At 40.3% G+C, this 18,871-nt stretch overlaps 1 protein-coding gene across 2 annotated transcripts in view; it reads left to right on the top strand.

The window, feature by feature from the left end:
- Positions 1-5,374, top strand: part of galt (galactose-1-phosphate uridylyltransferase) — a 77,965-nt gene extending 72,591 nt beyond the window's left edge. For both annotated transcript variants that reach the window (XM_060829285.1, XM_060829277.1), the window contains exon 12: positions 4,757-5,374. The gene's annotated coding sequence lies outside the window, so the exon portion shown is untranslated. The remainder of the gene's footprint in view (positions 1-4,756) is intronic.
- Positions 5,375-18,871: the final 13,497 nt, after the last annotated feature.

Below are 18,871 nucleotides of genomic sequence, written 5' to 3'. Positions count from 1 at the left end.
TCTTATGTGGATGTATTGAGGGGTAAAGGGGAGTCAGAATTTCCAAACGATGAAGTGCCCTAAGAAATGTTACTGCACAAGGTAAGAGCTCATGGTTTTAGGTAATATGTAATAAAATGTTGGTTAATTAGAGTAATTGAGATGTGCAGCACAGAAATAAACCCTTTGGTCCTACTCATCCATGCCAACCAGATATCCTAAATTAATCTAGTCCCATCTGCCAGCATTTGACCCATATCCCTTCAAACTCTTCCTGATCATATACTAATCTAGATGCCTTTTAAATGTAATTGTACCACCATCCTGTTTATCTGCAGCTCCACTTTCAAGGATCTATGAACCTGCAACTCATGGTCCCTTTGTTCAGCAGAACTCCTCAGGACCTTACCATTAAGTGTATAACTCCCACCCTACCAAAATGTAGCACCTCACCTTTATCTAGATTAAAGTCCATCTGCCATTCCTCAGCCCATTGGCCCATCTGAACAAGGTCCCATTGTATTCTGAGGTAACCTTCGCTTTTTGCTACACCATCAATTTTGGTGTCATTTGCAAATTTACTAACCATATCTCCTATATTCACATCCAAATCATTTATACAGATGACATAAAGCAGTGGCACACCACTGGTCACAGGCCTCCAGTCCAAAAAGCATCCCTCCACCACCACCTTCTGTCTCCTACCTTCTAGCCAATTTTGTATCCAATGGTTAGTTCTCCCTGTATTCCATGTGATCCAATCTTATTAACCAAGTCTACCATGCAGAACTTTGTCGACACATCTCGAAGCTTTTGAGCTTCCATGTCCTTCTCCACTGTATACACTGATGCAAAATACTTACTTAATATCTCCTTACTTCATGTATTTGTAGAAACCCTTTTCCCGATTTGCCATAGCCATCTCATGTCCCTCTTTTTGCCCTCCTGAATTTCCTCTTAAGTATCCTCAGTTGTTGTGTAACCATCATCTTACCAGACTGGACCATAGAGCTGGCTCCCTCATTAGAGAGAAGCGACTGGTGGTGATTTAACCTGGGCGCCACCAGACCTCAGGCGAGGGAAGAGGTTGAGAAGAAGTGACCTTCATGGTAACCTCAAACTGGTGATGGGAATTGACTCCACGCTGTTGACGTCACACTGCTGTTTAAACCTACAATCCAGCCAACTGAGTTAAACGTTTTCCCAAATATACTCCTTCGACCCCTAATATTTCTCTAGAGATTCATTTGAACTGATATATGCTACTTTCTTTATCTGATATATGCTACTTTCTTTTTCTTTACCAGAACCTGAATTTCTCTGGTCATCCAGCATTCCCTTGCCATTCACCCTAACAGGGACATACTGTGAATTGGTGAACTAACAGAAATTGTAGCCGGTGGATGATCAAAAGGCTCAGTTCTAGAGCCTTAACTATTTATGAATTGTATTAATGACATGGATGTAAGGGGAGAGTGTAGCTAAATTTGCTGATGATGCAAAGATACAGGTCGTTCTGCTGTAAGCAACAATTGTGTTCCTCTGAAATCTCTGCTTTTGAGAAGATTTATAGCTTAGGTTGAGGTTCTGGATGTGGGTTTGCTCGCTGAGCTGGAAGGTTCATTTTCAGACGTTTCGTCACCATATTGGGTAACATCTTCAGTGAGCCTTGAATGAAGCACTGCTGATGATTCCTGCTTTCTATTTGTATGTTTTGGGTTTCTTTGTGTTGATGATGTCATTTCCTGTAGTGATGTCATTTTGTGTTCTTTTTCTTAGGGGGTGGTAAGTCGATGTGTTTTTCGATAGAGTTCTGGTTGGAATGCTGTGCTTCTAGGAATTCTTGTGCATGTCTCCGTTTGGTTTGTTCTAGGATGGATGTGTCGTCCCAGTTGAAGTGGTGTCCTTCCTCATCCGTATGTAAGGATACTAGTGAGAGGGGGTCTTTTTTTTTTGCTATAGACAAATCTTGTGCTATACAAAGTCACGTTGTGGAAAACCATTGTAGAAAATTACGCTCTACAAGGTTGCTAATAGAAAATTGCTATGCCCATTCAGTAGAAAGTTTGCATTATCCAAACAATATCCACAACTCATCAATCGCGTGATAGCCAATTCACGCTGATGAAACGCGTGTTATAGCAGAACAACCTGTGGGTAGAAAAGTTTGGAAGAGGGCACAAAAAGTCTACGAGTCAAATATAAATAAGTTACATGGATGGGCAAAAAATGGCAGATGGAGTACGATGTGGAAAAATGTGTGATTGTCTATTTTGGTGAGAAGAATAGAAATGCAGAATATTATTTAAATAGAGAAGGATTCCGGAATAATGATACAGAGAGATCTTGGGTCCTTGAACTTGAAACATAAATAATTAGCATGTGAGTGTAGCAAGTAATTAGGTAGACAAATGGAGTGCTGGTTTGACGTGCTTATGAGGATAGTGGGGATACATTTTGGTGGTTAGCATTAAAAAAAAATGACTGACCATCAGAAAGACCATATGTTTTCTCATTTTTATAACGTAGCAAATATTTAACAAGCAAGCTTAGAAATAAGCCATGTATTATGCCTATTCCAGCTGGGCTGTTTTTAATGCTGAAAAAACATTCCTAGTAGAAATGTCTCTTCCTGTTAATTTATTTTCTATAGCACTTAGTGGGGCAGTTCCTTTTTCATTGACCATACCATGTGGGGGTAAAGTTTATAGCAGAGGGGTGAAAGAAGCAGTGGCCAATCTTGAAGAGGCATTTTCTGGAATCACAGAAATACAGCTATGAACTAGGGAGACTTTCTACAGTCACTGGCTTTTTGATGTTTACTTGTGGTTACCTTATGACTGGTTTAAAAAGCTCATTTTCCATTCAGTTAAATTATGGCTGTTTGCAAAAGGCTTCATTCAGCTGTGGTGCATATGGTTGAGAAGGTTTTTTTTAAAAATGAAAAAATAAAATGTCTGATTTATGTTTATTGGGCAGGAACAGCATGTTCATTCACAAGTATTATGTGCTGCCAAATTAAAGAATATCCCTGTTATTCAGTTGGCAATTGACCAAGTGTCCTTGCCAGCAGTATTAGGAGTTTTATTTAAATAATCAGCTGGAAGTAACCCATGATTCTAGTCATTCCGCCTTTCTCAACAGAAAAATTGAGGCAGAAATTGACAATTGTTCATTTCCAAGTCTGTGACATCTGGCTGTAAGAGACCTTTCCAGTGAGAAATTGATACCTCTGTATGTAATTTGCAAAATGGCATCTGTTCAAGTTTTTTGAGAGGTAGGAGTACATGACCAGTCCATCTTAGATGTTCGGAAGCAATTGATTACAACATGTAGGTTGTGTCAATTGACCACCAAAGTTCGCACTCATAGAATAATTGATTGCATAAAAGGGAGCCGTTTGTACCCAATGTCCTTTTGGAATTATTCATGGTCTCTGCTTCCACCACTGCCTTGGGAAGTTCCAAGTCATTACCACTCGATGTGAAAAAGAATTTCTGCATCACTTGCATAAAACCTTAAATCCATTTCCCTTGCCCTTTTACCAGTAGTTAAAGGAAGCAGGTTTTCTTTCTTCCTGATGAAGAGCTTATGCCCGAAACGTCGAATTTCCTGTTCCTTGGATGCTGCCTGACCTGCTGCGCTTCAACCAGCAACACATTTTCAGCTCTTTCTTTCTTGACCACCTTATCCAATTTGAAGTAATCCTGTACATCACTGTCAAATCTCACCCAATCTCTGATTATTCCAAGGAGAACAACCTCAGCTTTACAAACTAACCTTACAATCAAAAACCCTCAACATCCTGAAACTGCTATGACAAATCTCTGCTGCACTCTACCAAGGGCCATTACATTCTGCCTAAAGTTTGATGACCATAACTAGATGGTATAGTGTGTAATGGCGGAAGAGTGTGGTGCTATAAAAGCACAGCCAGTCAGGCAGCATCAGAGGAATAGGGGAACTGATCTTTTGGGCATAAGTCTTTCATCAGGATGACATTATGATTTTCTGATGAAAGGCTGATGCCCGGAACATCGATTCTCCTGTTCCTCTGATTCTGCCTCACTGGCTGTGCTTTTCCAGCATCACACTCTTTGACCCTGATCTCCAGTATTTGCAGTCTTCACTTGCTCCCCACTGTACAGTAAGGGCCCAGGAAAGTTAACTAGTTTTGAAATGTGGAAATTCAACCCCTTCATTTCCATTTCTGTGTAAATAAGTCTCCTAGAAGATATCAATGTGAACATGAATATAAATAAAATTCAGACACCCAAACCTTAAGTTGGCTTCTCCTCAAAAATACTGACTTGTCTTCCTTTGATTTCCAATATTTTCTGTTTTCTACAGCGGTAAGCATTAACTAATTTCAGTCAGATTCATAAGGGCTACAATTTAAGGAAGCAGGCTTAATGAGTGGACACCGTAAATCTAGTTATAGACCCAACCCAAATATTGAGTACAGAGCTGTTGTTGCTGCTCTGACTAAGCCTATCGCATACTCAACTCCAAGCGGCCATTATGGAAAAACTTACTTACATTTCCTCAATAGAGAGGCTAGTATCATGCAATACTCAGGATGTTACAATATTTGCAGTTGTCATGAAAACTTTAAAGGTGTTTTAATGTTACCCTAACAATGACCTAGAAAATTATAGTGACATCATGTCATACATTTCTGTTCTAGTAGAAGGGCTGGGAGGGGATTTGTGGATTCAAACCAGTCCAATTCTGCAACTTTAAAAATGTCCTTTTGTTTTTGGTTTGGAATTATCAGGAGGTGAATTAAGCCAATCTTTTTAAGGGAGGACCAGGATTCCTCTATACTACAACTTGATGTGGAGAAAGCAGGTAGAAGATTCATGCTGCTTCTGACAGCCCTGACCTCAGCAACATTTCCTTTTGCAGAAGGTGGAATTCCAATGGAACTGGCTTTCATCCCATTTTCTCACCACCTTTCAGCATGTCAAGCAGAAATGCATTGGATGCCAAACTGAATTATTGTGTAATAGCAACATAGCTATGTTTGCCACTAGCAATGTAGTACTGCAGATGAGTTTAGTACCAGAGTAATGCAAGTTATCTGGTTCATATAAAATAGGATGTTCTATTGACTGTTCACAACAGGTAAGGTACTGCTTTGCAAAATTCTAATCACGTTGTCCAACATTCAGTTTGATACGTAAATGGCACAACATTTGCTAAATAATCCAACTGTGCTGAACATTACACTGAAAACCAATTTAAGATTGTCAATTAATTTTGCAGTTTGGCACAATTGCTATACTAGAATGTTCATAGATGAATAAAAAAGGCTGTATCCATTGCAGAGAGAAAGAGTATGAAAATGGCGAACGGTAGAATTTGAATTCAATAAAATCTGGAATTAAAAGTCTGATAGTGACTGTTAAACCATTGTCAATTGTCATTTTAAAAACTCGTCTGGTTTATTAATGCCCTTCAGAGAAGGAAGTCTACCATCCTTACCTGATCTGGCCTTCAAGTGACCCCTGATCCATAACAGTGTCGATGAATCTTATCTGAAATGGCCTAACAAGTCATTCAGTTGATTCAACCACTAAAATGCCTTAAAAGAGAATAAAACTGGACAGACCATCTTGACGTCGACCAAAATACTAGAAATGACAAGGCAACCTCAGCTCTATCAACACTGCAAAGTCCTCGTTATGAGCATTGGCATTGTAAGTGGCCCATAGAGTAGTTAAGCAACAGCCTGAAAATGTCACTATAATGTTCCAATGTATAATCCCTGGATTTGCCACATTACACTGGCACCGTGATGAGTCTTCAACATTGACGTTTCATGAGATCAGGTCAAACATGGGTAAGGAAACCTCCTGGTGATAATCTTCCACCACCACCTTGACTAACTTGGCTTATGGGTCATTATTCCTAAATGGAAGAAACACTGAGTAGCATGGGCTTAGAATGTGTTCTGGATGGAAAACTTCAATGCTGCTTCAATAATGGCTGAGACGCATCATTACTGACCAAGCTGGTCAAGTCCTAAAGGACATATCTGCTCAACTGGGTCTTCGGCAGGTGATGAAGGAATCAATAAGATGGAAAACATACTTCATCTCATCCTCACCAACCTACATGCCTACCACAGATGCACTTGTCTATTACAGTATTGGCAAGAGTGACCACTGTATTGCCCATTGTCCGAGCCCTAATTCTTTTGGGGATAAAGTCTCAATTTGCACTGAGGGCACCCACCATGCTGTGTGCTAAATGTGATAGATTTCAAACAATCTGGCAATTCAAGACTAGGTATCTATGAGGCATTGTGCAACATCAGCAATAGCAGTATGTACTCAAAGATAATCTTCAACCTATGGTCTGTCGTATCTCTCATTCTACTGTACTATCAAGCCGAATTCAATGAAGAGTGCAGCAAATCATGGTAGGAGCAGCGTCAGGCAAACATCAAAATGAGGAGTTCACCTCGTGAAGTAACAAAACCTCATTACTTGCATGCCAAACAGCGTTAGCAGTAAGTGACAGATAGGGTTCAGCCGTTCCATTACCAACAAATCAGATCTAAGCCCTGAAGTCCTACCACACTCTATCATGAATTGCAGTGTACAATTAATTAACTCACTGGAGTAAGACACTCCATAAATATCCCCATCCCCAGTTTAAAAGATAAAGTGGAAGCATTTGCACCAACCTTCTGCCAGAACTGCCAAGTGGATGATCCATCTGAACCTCTTCCATTGGTCCCCAGCATCACAGATGCTCATCTTCAGTCAATTCAATTCAGTCCATGTGGTATCTGAAGGCATTGGATACTGCAAAGGCCATGGATGCTAACATCATTCCAGCAATAGCACTGAAGACTTGGAGTTCAGTACCTGCCAAACCCCTGGCAAAGCTATTCCAGTACAGCTACAACATTTAAAAGGCATTTGGAAGGGTATATGAATAGGAAGGGTTCAGAAGGATATGGGTCACGTGCTGGCTGCTGGGACTAGTTTGGGTTGGGCTATCTGGTCAGCATGGATGGGTTCGACCGAAGGATCTGTTTCTGTGTTTACATCTCTATGACTCTGTAACTAGGAGTGGGAGTAGGCTATCTGGCCCATTGATCCTGCTCCATCATTCAATAAGATCATGGGGTGATCTTTTCGTGGATTTAGCTTCACTTACCCACCCCCTCACCATAATTCCTTTACTGTTCAAAAATCTATCTATCTTTGCCTTAAAACCATTCGATAAGACAGCCTCAACTACTTCATTGGAAGAAAAGTACAGATTCACAACCCTTTGGGTGAAGATGTTCCTCCTCAACTCAGTCCTAATCAGCTCCTCTTACTTTGAGGTGATGCCCCCCAGTTCTAGTTTTACCCACCAGTGAAAACAACCGGCTTGCTCCTGTCTTATCTATTCACTTCATAATTTTATATATTTCTCTAAAATTGCCCCTCATTCTTCTGAATTCCAAAGGATGTACTCTCAATCTACTAAATCTCATAAGCTTCATTAGGTTAATTCTGGAATCAGAGCTGAAAATGTGTTGCTGGAAAAGCGCAGCAGGTCAGGCAGCATCCAAGGAGCAGGAGAATCGATGTTTCAGGCATGAGCCCTTCTTCAGGAATGGCAGAGAAGATGACTTGGGGTGTGCAGTGAGAGAGGGACTCACTGAAATCCTTGTAGAGGGAGGAAGAGAGCTTCTTCAAGGAAGATATCCTTGCAAGAGGATTCGCGGTAGGTTAAAGTCTGGAATCGACCTAATAAACATCCTCTGCATTCTTACCTCAGCCCCACCCCACATATATCCTTTCTCAAGTAAGGAGACCACAACTGTACACTATATTCAAGGGTGGATTCACCAGCACCTATACAGCTGCAGCATAACCTCCCTATTTTTAAAAATCCATCCTTCTAGCAATGAAGGACAATATTCCATTTGCCTTCTTAATTACTGGCTGCACCTGCAAAAAGAAAAGCTGTATTCTACAGGTGAGGTCCTTGACATCAAGGCCACGTTTGATCAAACTTGGCACCATGGGGCCTGAGCAAAGCTAGAATCAATGCTAAACCAAAGGAAAACTGTTGATGGTTGGTGTCATAATGAAAGATGCTGCCACAACTCCCTTCAGGTAGTAAGCTAGACCCAAACATCTTTAGTTAGTTCGTCAACTACTTTTCCTTGTCACAAGGTAAGAAATACGAATGTTTGCTAATCATTGCAAAATGTTGAGCACTATTTGTGACTCCTCGAATACTAACACAGATGCAGTAAAATCTGGACAATATCAAGGTTTGGGCAAGCAACACACATGCTGCATATGCATCAGGGAATGACTATATCCAACAAGAGAGAATCTAACTAATCATCAATTTGGCATTCACTGGCATTGCCATCATTGAATCCCCCAATACCAAAATTCTGGCGATTACCATTGACCAGAAACCGAACTAGTCAGCCATATAAATATTGTGGTTATAAGAGAAGGTCAATCCTGACTGACGTAAATCCTGACTCCCCAAACCCTATCCGTCATCTATAAGTTACAAGTTCGGAGTATGATGCGATACTCTCCATTTGCCTAAATGAGTGCAGTTCCAACAACACTCAAGAACACAGAATAGCACAGCCTCTGAATAGCCCATTCAGCCCACCCAGTCTTTTGAATCTAAAAAAGCTTTCTCAGTAAGTAACTTAACATCATTCAGGACACAATAGCCCTCTTGATTAGCACCACATCAACAATTGTTTACTCACTCATCTATTTGATGCTTAGTCACTGGAATGTGTACCATGTACAAGATGCACTGTAGAAACATACCATGGATCCTTAGACAGCACCTTCCAAATCTATGACTACTACCATCTCGAAGGACAAAGGCAGTAGTTACATGGAAACACCATCATTTGCAATTTTCCCTTCAAACAACTCACCATCCTGACTTGGAAATATATCACTGTTCATTCAGTGTTGCTGGGTCAAACTCCTGGAACCTTTACACTATTATGGGTGCCCCGACGCCAAATAGACTGCACTAGTTCAAAAGGCAGCTCATCATCACTTTCTCAAGGGTAACTAGGGATGGTCAACAAATATTCACCCATACTCACTTCTGATTAATTAATGGAAATAAGAGAAAACAAAAAGTCCTCTGCCCACAGACAAAACGGGAGAAAAATAAAAGCTAGATAGATTATTGTGAGGAAGGGGGATGAAAGGTTACTGGGCTACACAGGCATGTAGAATTTGGAACATAGACAGAGAAACCATTAGCTTATTGATTTAAAGAGCAGGCTCAAATGATTAAATGCAATTACAAAAACATGGCTGAGGGAGGAACAGGACTGGCAGCTCAATGTTCCAGGGTACAGATGATATCAGAAGGATAGAAGGGGAGGCAAGACAGGAAGGGGTTGGGGGGGGGGGGTGCATTATTGATTGGAGAAAATGTCATGGCAGCACTTAGGGTATTCCCGAGAGATTGTCCAGTGAAGCAATCTGAGCAGAACTGAGAAATAAGAAGAGGGTGATTACTTTGCTGGACTATACTGTAGGTAGGAAATTGAGGAGCAAATATGTAGGAAAATCTCAGCTGTAAGAATAATAGGATTATAATCAAAGAGATTTTAACATTCCAAATATCGATTGGGACAGCCACAGTGAACTGCCAAAGTGTTCCCCCACTCACACCTCAGTCACTTTCCCTGCCATATTTCCCAAGAGGTGGTCAAGTTATGCCCTTTTCTAGTAGGGCTATCTACATGTTGATTGAAGATTTTTTCTTGAACAAATTATCAAATACTTCCCCATCCAAATCCTGGCAGTGGAATTTGAAATCTATAAATTCCTGGAATTAAGAGTCTAACAATGACCATGCAACCATTGCCAATTGTGGGAAAAACCCATCTGATTCACTAATGTCCCTTCAGGAAGGAAACTGCCATCCTTACTTGAACCAGCCTACATGTGATTTCAGAGCCAAAGCAATCTAGTTGACAGTTAACTGCCCTCTGGGCAATGAGGGATGGTTAATAAATGCTGGCCTAGCCAGCATTACCCTCATCCCAAGAATGAATAAAAAGAGCTTAAATGGGGGGGGGGGGGGGGGGGCGGATTTGTTGGAGAAGGTAAAACTTGACCTCCTTTTCAGAAATAAGGCAGGGCAAGTGACTGAGATGCTAGTGGGGGAGCACTTTGGGACTAGTGACCATAATTCTATCAGTTTTAAAACAGTTATGGAAAAAGATAGGTCTGGTTTACAAGTTAATTGCCAATTTTGATCATCTTAGTCAGGAACTTTTAAAAGGTGATTGAGGGAGACTATTTGTGGGTAAAGATTTGTCTGACAACTGGGAGGCTTTCAAAACTGAGTTAACAAGAGTTCAGGACCTTGTGGGAGTACACTTAAGACAGAAATCAGGAGGGCAAAAATGTGATATGCAATAGCTTTGGCAGATAGGGTAAAGGAGAATCCAGGGTAAAGGAGAATCTAGGGTAAAGGAGAATCCAAAGAGATTCTATAAATATATTATGGGCAAAAGATCAACTGAGGAGAGAATAGGGCCATCTGTGTGTGAAACCACAGGAGATGGGTCCGATCCCAAATGAATATTTTGTGTCAGTACTTACTATGGAGAAAAACATGGAAATAGGGAACATGGGGAAGTAAATGTCTTGAAAAGAATCTCACATTGTAGAAGTGGAGATGCTGAAGGTCTTAAAAGGTATGAAGATAGATAAATCCCAGGGACCTGGTAAAATTGTGGGGCCTCTTGTAGAGATATTGGTATCATCTACAGCCATGGCTGAGGTGCTGAAAGACTGAAGGGTGGCTAATGTGGTGCAATCTTTTAAGAAAGGCTGCAAGGAAAAGCTAGGGAACTAAGACTGGTGAGCTTGACATCTGTAATGGGAAAGTTATTGGAAGGGATTCTGAAAGACAGGATTTACCTGCATTTGGAAAGGCAAAGACTAATTAGAAATAGTCAGTATGTCATTCTGTGTGGGAAATTGTGTCTTACTAATATGATTTAGTTTTTTGAAGAGTTGACCAAGAAGATAGATGAAGGCAGAGTGGTAGACATTGTCTACATGGACTTTAGCAAGGCCTTCAACAAGATTCTGCATGGTAGGTTGGTCAGTAGGGTTAGATCACCTGGGATCCTGGGAGAGCTCGCCAGTTGGATACAAAATTGGCTTGACGGTAGGAGACAAAAGATGGTGGTAGAGGATTGTTGTTCAGAATGGCAGCCTTTGACCACTGACATGCAGCAAAAATTGGTGCTGGGTCCGTTGTTGTTCATCATTTATAGAAGCACTTTGGATAAGAATATAGGAAGCATGTTAGCTTGTTTGCATATAACACCAAAATTGGTGGTGTAGTGTACAGTGAAGAAAGTTATCTCAGATTAGAACAGGATCTTGATTAACTGGGCCAGTGGGCCAAACAATGACAGATGGAGTTTAATTCAGATAATTGCTAGATGTTGCATTTTGGTAAGACAAACTCAGGTAGAACTTACCCAGTTAATGGTAGGGCCCTGGGGAGCTTGGTTGAAAAGAGAGTGTTATGGTTCCTTGAAAGTGGTGTCTCAGGTAGATAGGATGGTGAAGAAGGCAATTAGCATGCTTGTCTTCATTGATAAGACATTGAGTACAGGAATTGGGTGCCAAATTACAAGACATTGGTAAAGCCATATCTGGAGTACTGCATACAATTCTTGTCCCCCTGATATAGGAAGGATATTGTTAATTTGGAAAGAGTGCAAAATATTGACAGACAGGGAACTGAGACTAGAATGTTTGGATTATTAGGGGAGGCTGCATTGGCTGGACGTTTTGCCCTAGAGCATCGGAGGCTGAGGGGTGACTTTATAGAGATTTATAAGATTATGAGGGCATGGATAGGATAAATAGCTGAGGTCTTTTCCCCAGAATAGGAGAGTCCAAGACTATTGGGCATAGGTTTAAGGTGAGAGGGTAAAGATATAAAGGGGGCTTGAAGGGCAATTTTTTCACACAGAGGGTGGTGCATATGTGGAACAAGCTAACAGAGGAAGTGGTAAAGGTGAGTGCAATTGCAACATTTGGGCAGGTACGTGAATCAGAAACATTGAGAGAGATACAGACAAATGCAGGCAAATGGGACTAGTTCAGTTTAGGAAACCTAGTTGGCTTGGATGAGTTGGGTCAAAAGGTGCTGTGTGGCTGTATAACTCTTTGACTGAATTATTTTTCAATTCAGATGTTTACAGTAAAAGCATTCAAAATACCTTTCTCCCTATCTACATCAAAATGTTTGAAGTAATGCTAGTGTGTCCACCAGAGCTGCCATCCTATAGACTATTCTGCCTGATGGAGTTGGTTGAATATTTGGATGTATCCTGTTTACTGTTGATATGTTCCATTGCTCTATGTCTCTCCTCCAGAATATTGCCTTTTTGAGGCTAGGCTTTGACATCTTCCAAGGTTCTTGCCCTCCCCCCAGCCTTCAGTGTAGCCCTTTAATTGAGGTCTTCCTCCATGCTTTCAGAGTCTTCTGTGTTCCCATCAGTTTTTTCTTCCAGGTTCTTAACCATACTTTGGAGTCTCCTTATTTTTTATTCAGAAATTCCTTCACAGTTTTTAAAGCCCTATTCTGCCTTTGACGTGTTCACTTTTCAACTATATTCCTTGGACTCTGTTTTGTCTTCAGACTCTAGTTCTGGAGGATATTTCCCTCATTACTTCCATGCTTTAGCTTGTGCTTTAAATTAATACTGCTTCCTGCACATTGAGATACCAGTGTGGTGTATCTCTGTGCCACAATTATCTGCTTCTTTCTTACCTTTTTAAATCCTATTATCTCTAACTTGCATCTGTTGGTAGTAGGTTATCAAATATAAGTCTCTCATGCAGTGTCTATGACCTTATTCTTCATATATTCATTCCTGGCTGGTGTCCACTTTCTAACTGATATCAGGATCATTGACAATGTCATTATATCACTGAACTTGTATCCATAGAGCAAGCAGTTCAGTCTTGTGCTTTCAAATTGAATATTTTTCTGCAAGGTAAACCTGTAAGTATTATCCGCACATGCTACAAGATAAAACAATACCAAATGTGGGGTCATCATATACAATTCTTCCCTGTCATCTCAGCTAAGAGAAAGCTAAATGTTTTTGTAACAATTAGAACTTGGCAATGGCTTATTCTTTAGAAACAAATTCCAGAAAAAGTAACACCGAAGGTCTGTACAGACTATAGTAAATAACAAATCAGAGGAATAGCTAGTTTAATCTTTTGTGCACTGGAGAATATGCTCTTACAAAAGTAACTGAAATTTCACCCTTGGGGGTAATTTTACAAACTGTTGCTTTTGGTCTGGATCTTACCTGCCAAATAGAACATTTTGGACAATTTGGCACGCACTCCCAAGATTTTCCCACAATTTGTCAAACATTTTGCATCTTTTCTTGTACTAGACATTGCCAGAGACTCTCATACCATGGAGACAGAAAGTTACCATCATCTTAACATTCTCTGGCAAATAATTTGTTGTACATTTTGAATGAAATGATTCAATTGTATTCTAATGATGAAGTGGAACATTACCCAGAATCAGTTGTACATTTGACTACATTCCAGGGAAAAAAAAATTCTTCCACCGTGTTTTGATGGATCCATGAATTTCTCATTTGTGAAGCGTTATTGCAAAAGTAATATTCAGAATGTAGGAATCTGACTGAGTGCCCAAAATGTCACTTTATATTTTATTTGTTTTTGTTCATGCTCTCTAAATGGTTCAGCAGACAAATGTACTTGCCAAAGTGAAACTGACCCAAGTGGGAAACTTTCTCATTTCAGTCCCTATTTTGTGATGAGTTAATTAGCCTTCATTGGGGTGGTGATTGAGCTCATGATTTCTGAATTAGGTAGCTGATAAATAGCTTCATGGATAAAACAATAATGGTGGTTTCATATAAAGCATCTCTTTCTCATGTAGATTGGAATCACAGAATCCTTACAGTGTGGAAGCAGGTCATTCAGCCTATCAAGTCTACCTCAACCCTCTGAAGAGCATCCCACCCAGATCCATCCTGTTAGTTTTGCATTTTCCATGCCTAACCTACCTAGTCTGCACAACCTGGACATTACCTATAGGTAATTTAGCATAACTAATTTACCCAACCTGCACATCTTTGGACTGTGGGAGGAAATCCACACAGACACCAGACGAAAGTGCAAACTCCACGCAGACTGTTACCCAAGGGTAAAATTGAACCTGAGTGAACCCACTGTGAGGCAGCACACTGGATGTAATATCATTGTGATGCTTCCTAATCATATAGATAATGCTCATTTGTGTTTCCACATGAAGTGTAGATTTTTGGTTCAATACTGGAGATAATGAAAAATGACTACTGTCTATATATCTGTTTATGAGTCCCAGCCAGCCTGAATCAACAACTGTTCTTTTACAGTTTGCTTTCTTCCCTTAATGTTTTTTTATTAATGTTAGGATCAGCAGTCAAATAGAAAAATTAACAGCAAAATCAAAACAAAATAGAGTGATGGACAAGGAAGGAGAAAAGCTCCTGACAGGTGCACAACAATGTTTTCTTAATCAATATATTTTTAGCTCAAAATGGAAGGAAGCAAGTCTGAATCTAGTTCTGGGAAATTAACTAAGGAAAGTGAGCATCTTTCAGTGAAAGATAATATAAATTGGGTAAAATTGTCATAACTGTCTTTGAAGTAATTATAAAGAAGGCAATGAAAACCAATGGCAGGAATTTGACTGAACACAACAGGTAAGGAAGAAATGGAAAAGTCCCACCAGCTTTAATTTTTTTTATGCACCATGATTTCATGTTAGTTGGCCAATTAATGGCTGGTAGGCAGGTTGGCCAGCCAATCAACACCCAGATCTGGGAACTGAGACATCATTGAATGCAGAAGGATGTCCTAGTCGCATGTTTAACAGGACACCAGTATCGGAGCCCTTATTGAAACATTCTGTACATCCAGCAACCATCCACCAAAGATTCATGTCTATAACCAACCCTTGAACCATAGTTTCTTCTCCCACTTGACAGACCTCCTCCAGAATGAATCATGCCCTTTCCCTTGGGCATTGCCAGTCTGAGTGGACCACCCTATTAGTATTTGCTACAATTCTGGCCAGTCCACTCCTGTCACCTTCCCCGTATCCCCCCTTCACACAGGCTTCTCCCATTGAGGCGTCTGTCAGAAATGCAATCTCTTAAAGGGGGCTGCAACAATGACTGCACAATTCTGGTTGAGCAATGACTGAGAAAAACTTCACTACCTTAGAGATAGCTCGTAACGGAGAATTAAAGTTGATTTTTCTCTTGTGTTAGTTCTCTTGCTACTTACCCAAAATGAGATTCAAAAGGAACTTTTGAAAGACAGTTCCACAAGAAAGGACTGATTTGCAGGATTGTTAGAATGAAACTATAATGCAGGATAAAATTAGACAGGTTTCTTTAAAAAACAATGAGGAATTATGACTGGTCGCAAGAACTTCTGAGCTGCTAGATTCTATTATTTTCTAATGTTGACACTAAGTCCTCTGTTCAACTGAAAGCTAGAACAAGCTCAAAGGACTGAATGGCATAGTACTGGTCCTTTTTCCCTTCAGTTGTTCAGCATTTTTCTGAAGTCTTTCAAGTTGAAAACAGGTAGGATGTGTATTTATAAATTAAACTTTCACATACTTCACAATCATATATATCCGACATTTCCTGAATGCTTGTTCCAATGTAAACCAGATGGTGATGATTACCAGTAACCCAAACTGAGTAGTTTGCAGAATTTAATCTGTGAAGGGCTCATTTTTTTGTTACTTTAATCCTATGTGACATAAAATTGGGGTACAGCAATAAACAACTGTAATATGAGTGACAGAGACAAGATCAATATTTATTGTACAGCTCGAATTACTCTTGAGCAGGTGGAAATGAGGCACATTCTTGAACTGCTGCAGTACTTGGGGTGTAGGCACACCCCTGGAGCTTTTAAGAAGGGGGTTCTAGGATATTAACCCAGCGATAGTGGAGGTTCCAAGTCAGGATGCTGTGTGACTTGGACGGGAGCTTACAAGAGTGCTTTCTTTTCCATCTGCCAAGCAGCTTCTCCTTCTTGGTACATTTCACAGGCTTGAAAGGTACTGTCAAAGTAGTCTTGGCAAGATGTTGCAGAGTGCAGAAAGTTGGTAGCTATTGTTGCCACTATGTATTGATGCTGGACGGAATTAATGTTTAAATGTGGTAGATGGGGTATTAATCATGTAGGCTGGCTTTTGTTGGACGGTCTTGAACTTGTTGAGTGTTGTTAGAGCTGCACTCATCCAGGCAAATGGGAAGCATGCCATCCGGCTCCCAAAGCTTTGAGCTGCTGGCTCTGTTAGGAATCTATCCCAGTTAGCATGGTGGTAGTGCTACACAACACAACAAGGGTGTTCGCAGTTTAAAGATGGGACCTAGTAGTCAGAAGGATGCTATGCAAACAATTCTGTCTTGGATAGATGCATCTGTGACAGAAAATTATGAAAAATTAAGTAGATTTTTTTCCTATTTTCTTTCCCTGAGCTGCTGCAAGCTGAGTCTAGCAGATATGTCCTTCATGATCAGCCAGTTCAGTCAGGCAGGGTGCCAATGAGTCACCTTTGGTTTTGAGCATTGAAATTTTTAAGTCAGTGATGTGTTATGTACCCTTTCTAACCTCAATGTCTTTTCTCAATAATGTTCAATATGGACAAATACTGATCCATCAGGTGAGGGAGGGCAGTAGTTCGTATCAGGAGGTGATTTTCTTGTCCATGCTTGACTTGATACCATGACACTTTATGGGGTCCAAAATGCTAAGAATTCCCAGGTCCATTCCCTGCTGACTGTACTGCTGCCTCTATCTGGTGGTGGAACAGGACCTACCCTGGGATGATGCTAGAGGAATCTGGAACATTATATGGGGAATATGGCTGGCAGGCTGTTCTTTAACCAATCTATGTGACAGCTCTCCTAATCTTGGCATAGTTCTTCAGAGCTTAAAAATATGTTGCTGGAAAAGCGCAGCAAGTCAGGCAACATCAAAGGAACAGGAGAATCTGATGTGCTTTTGTCATTTACGTACCTGGGTCGATGTGAGCTGGTTGGTCCAATTTTACCTTTGTGAGACATTTTCATAGCTGTTTGTTACAACCAAGAGGCTTCCAAGAGATGGGTTAAGAGTCAATGACATTAGTGAGAATCTGGGGTCTCCTATAGACTAGCTGAGTGAAGAATAGCAGATTTCCTTCCCTAAAGGACAATAGTGACCAAATGGTCTTTTTCTGTTTGCATAAATCAGCACTTAGCAAGTCAGGTAATATCCAGGGAGAGAGAAACAGAATTAACATTTATGTCTTAGACTTTTGATCAGAACTGGGTAAGGGTCATTGGGACAAAATCAAAAGAAAGGACAGTGATAGAGTGAAAGATGGGTGAAAGGTCACTGACCTGAGAGAGACCTTTGTTTCTGCTGATGAAAGATCACAGGCTTGAAACATTAACAGTTCCTTTCTGCACAGATGCTGCTAGAGTTGCTAAGTGTTTCCAGCATTTTCTGTTTTTATTTTTAATCTCAGCATCCTTCGAATTCTGTGATTTGATTGGTGGTTGTTTGACAATCTAGTAGCTTTGTGGTCACCAAAACTGATCCTAGTTTTTGATTCCAGATGTGTTTAATTCACTAACATTCTGAAAGAATGGAAAGATGCAGAGAATTTGTACAAGGATGCCAATATACGATTGTGCAGAGAAATTTGAGCGGTAATCTGACGGAGGGTCAGTTAAAAGGATAAAACAAGAGGGCAAAGCTGAGGGGCTGAATGGTCTACTGTTATTCCTTAATTTTTGTGTTTGTGTGAGCAAGGTAAGTGTGTTTTGGTGATCTAACATAGGTTCTGACAAATAACAATTCATTTTGTGCTTTCATGTACAGACAACTCTGAGGTGACAACATTATCTGGGAGATTGGCACTTGGAAATGCTGACATTCCATTGAAATTCACTTTTTGGATTGATATGGAATGTTGAAGTGAAATTGTAGCAACTTGTTAATTCTGGCAAAAAAAACAATGCTTGGCAAATCCTGAGGTGCTGATGAAGTGAACCTCAAAGATTTAACAGATTTTGGACAGTGTGCCTTGAAGTGCAGAGATACTTCTCAGCCTTGGTGACATTTTCTCCGATTGCTGGAGGTGGTAGAAAATTCAAGAATAAGGGGGTGGCTGGATGGGGAACCTTTTAAACTTTGGGTCATGTTTGCATTGAAAGTGTTACACGGAGGAACATATTGATTTATTCAGTTCCAAAAATGAGTGAGTCAGCTTCTTTCTTTACATGAATGTGACTATTTCAATTTGCATCTAACTGATTTGAATTGAATCCATGTGCTACAAATCAGGTAGATTTACAATCACCTAGCTGAATGACGCCTGACTGGATCAGACAGCTCACATTTCACAGGGAACACAAACCCCCACCACATTATAACTGAAAACTGGAATCAAGCCCCAGGAGCTCACAGTTTTCTGAGGAAAGGTCATCACTCATATGAAACTTGCTGTTTTATGTGATTTTCAATAAAAGAATAAATGTAAGAATTGTTAGACTTCCAGCTGTTATCACACTCCTGGAGAACTGTTCTTATTGAAGTCTGGAACACTTTGAGACAGCCAACAGCAATACATTAAAGGTATGAGAAGTATAACTGAACTTTCATCCTAGAAATGCTGTAGCAAAGGTCTTAACCCAGATGAATTCAGCAATAGTTCTTGTGAATTCTCCAAAATATACCTAACCGCAAAAAGTGTTCTGTTAGTCCTTTACTGAAGCTCTAAGCGTAGAACC

This window comes from Hemiscyllium ocellatum, chromosome 1, assembly GCF_020745735.1.
Source record: "Hemiscyllium ocellatum isolate sHemOce1 chromosome 1, sHemOce1.pat.X.cur, whole genome shotgun sequence".
NCBI classification, from domain to species: Eukaryota; Metazoa; Chordata; class Chondrichthyes; order Orectolobiformes; family Hemiscylliidae; genus Hemiscyllium; species Hemiscyllium ocellatum.
Note: the sequence above shows the minus strand (reverse complement) of the source record. Positions and strands in the feature narration are given on the sequence as shown.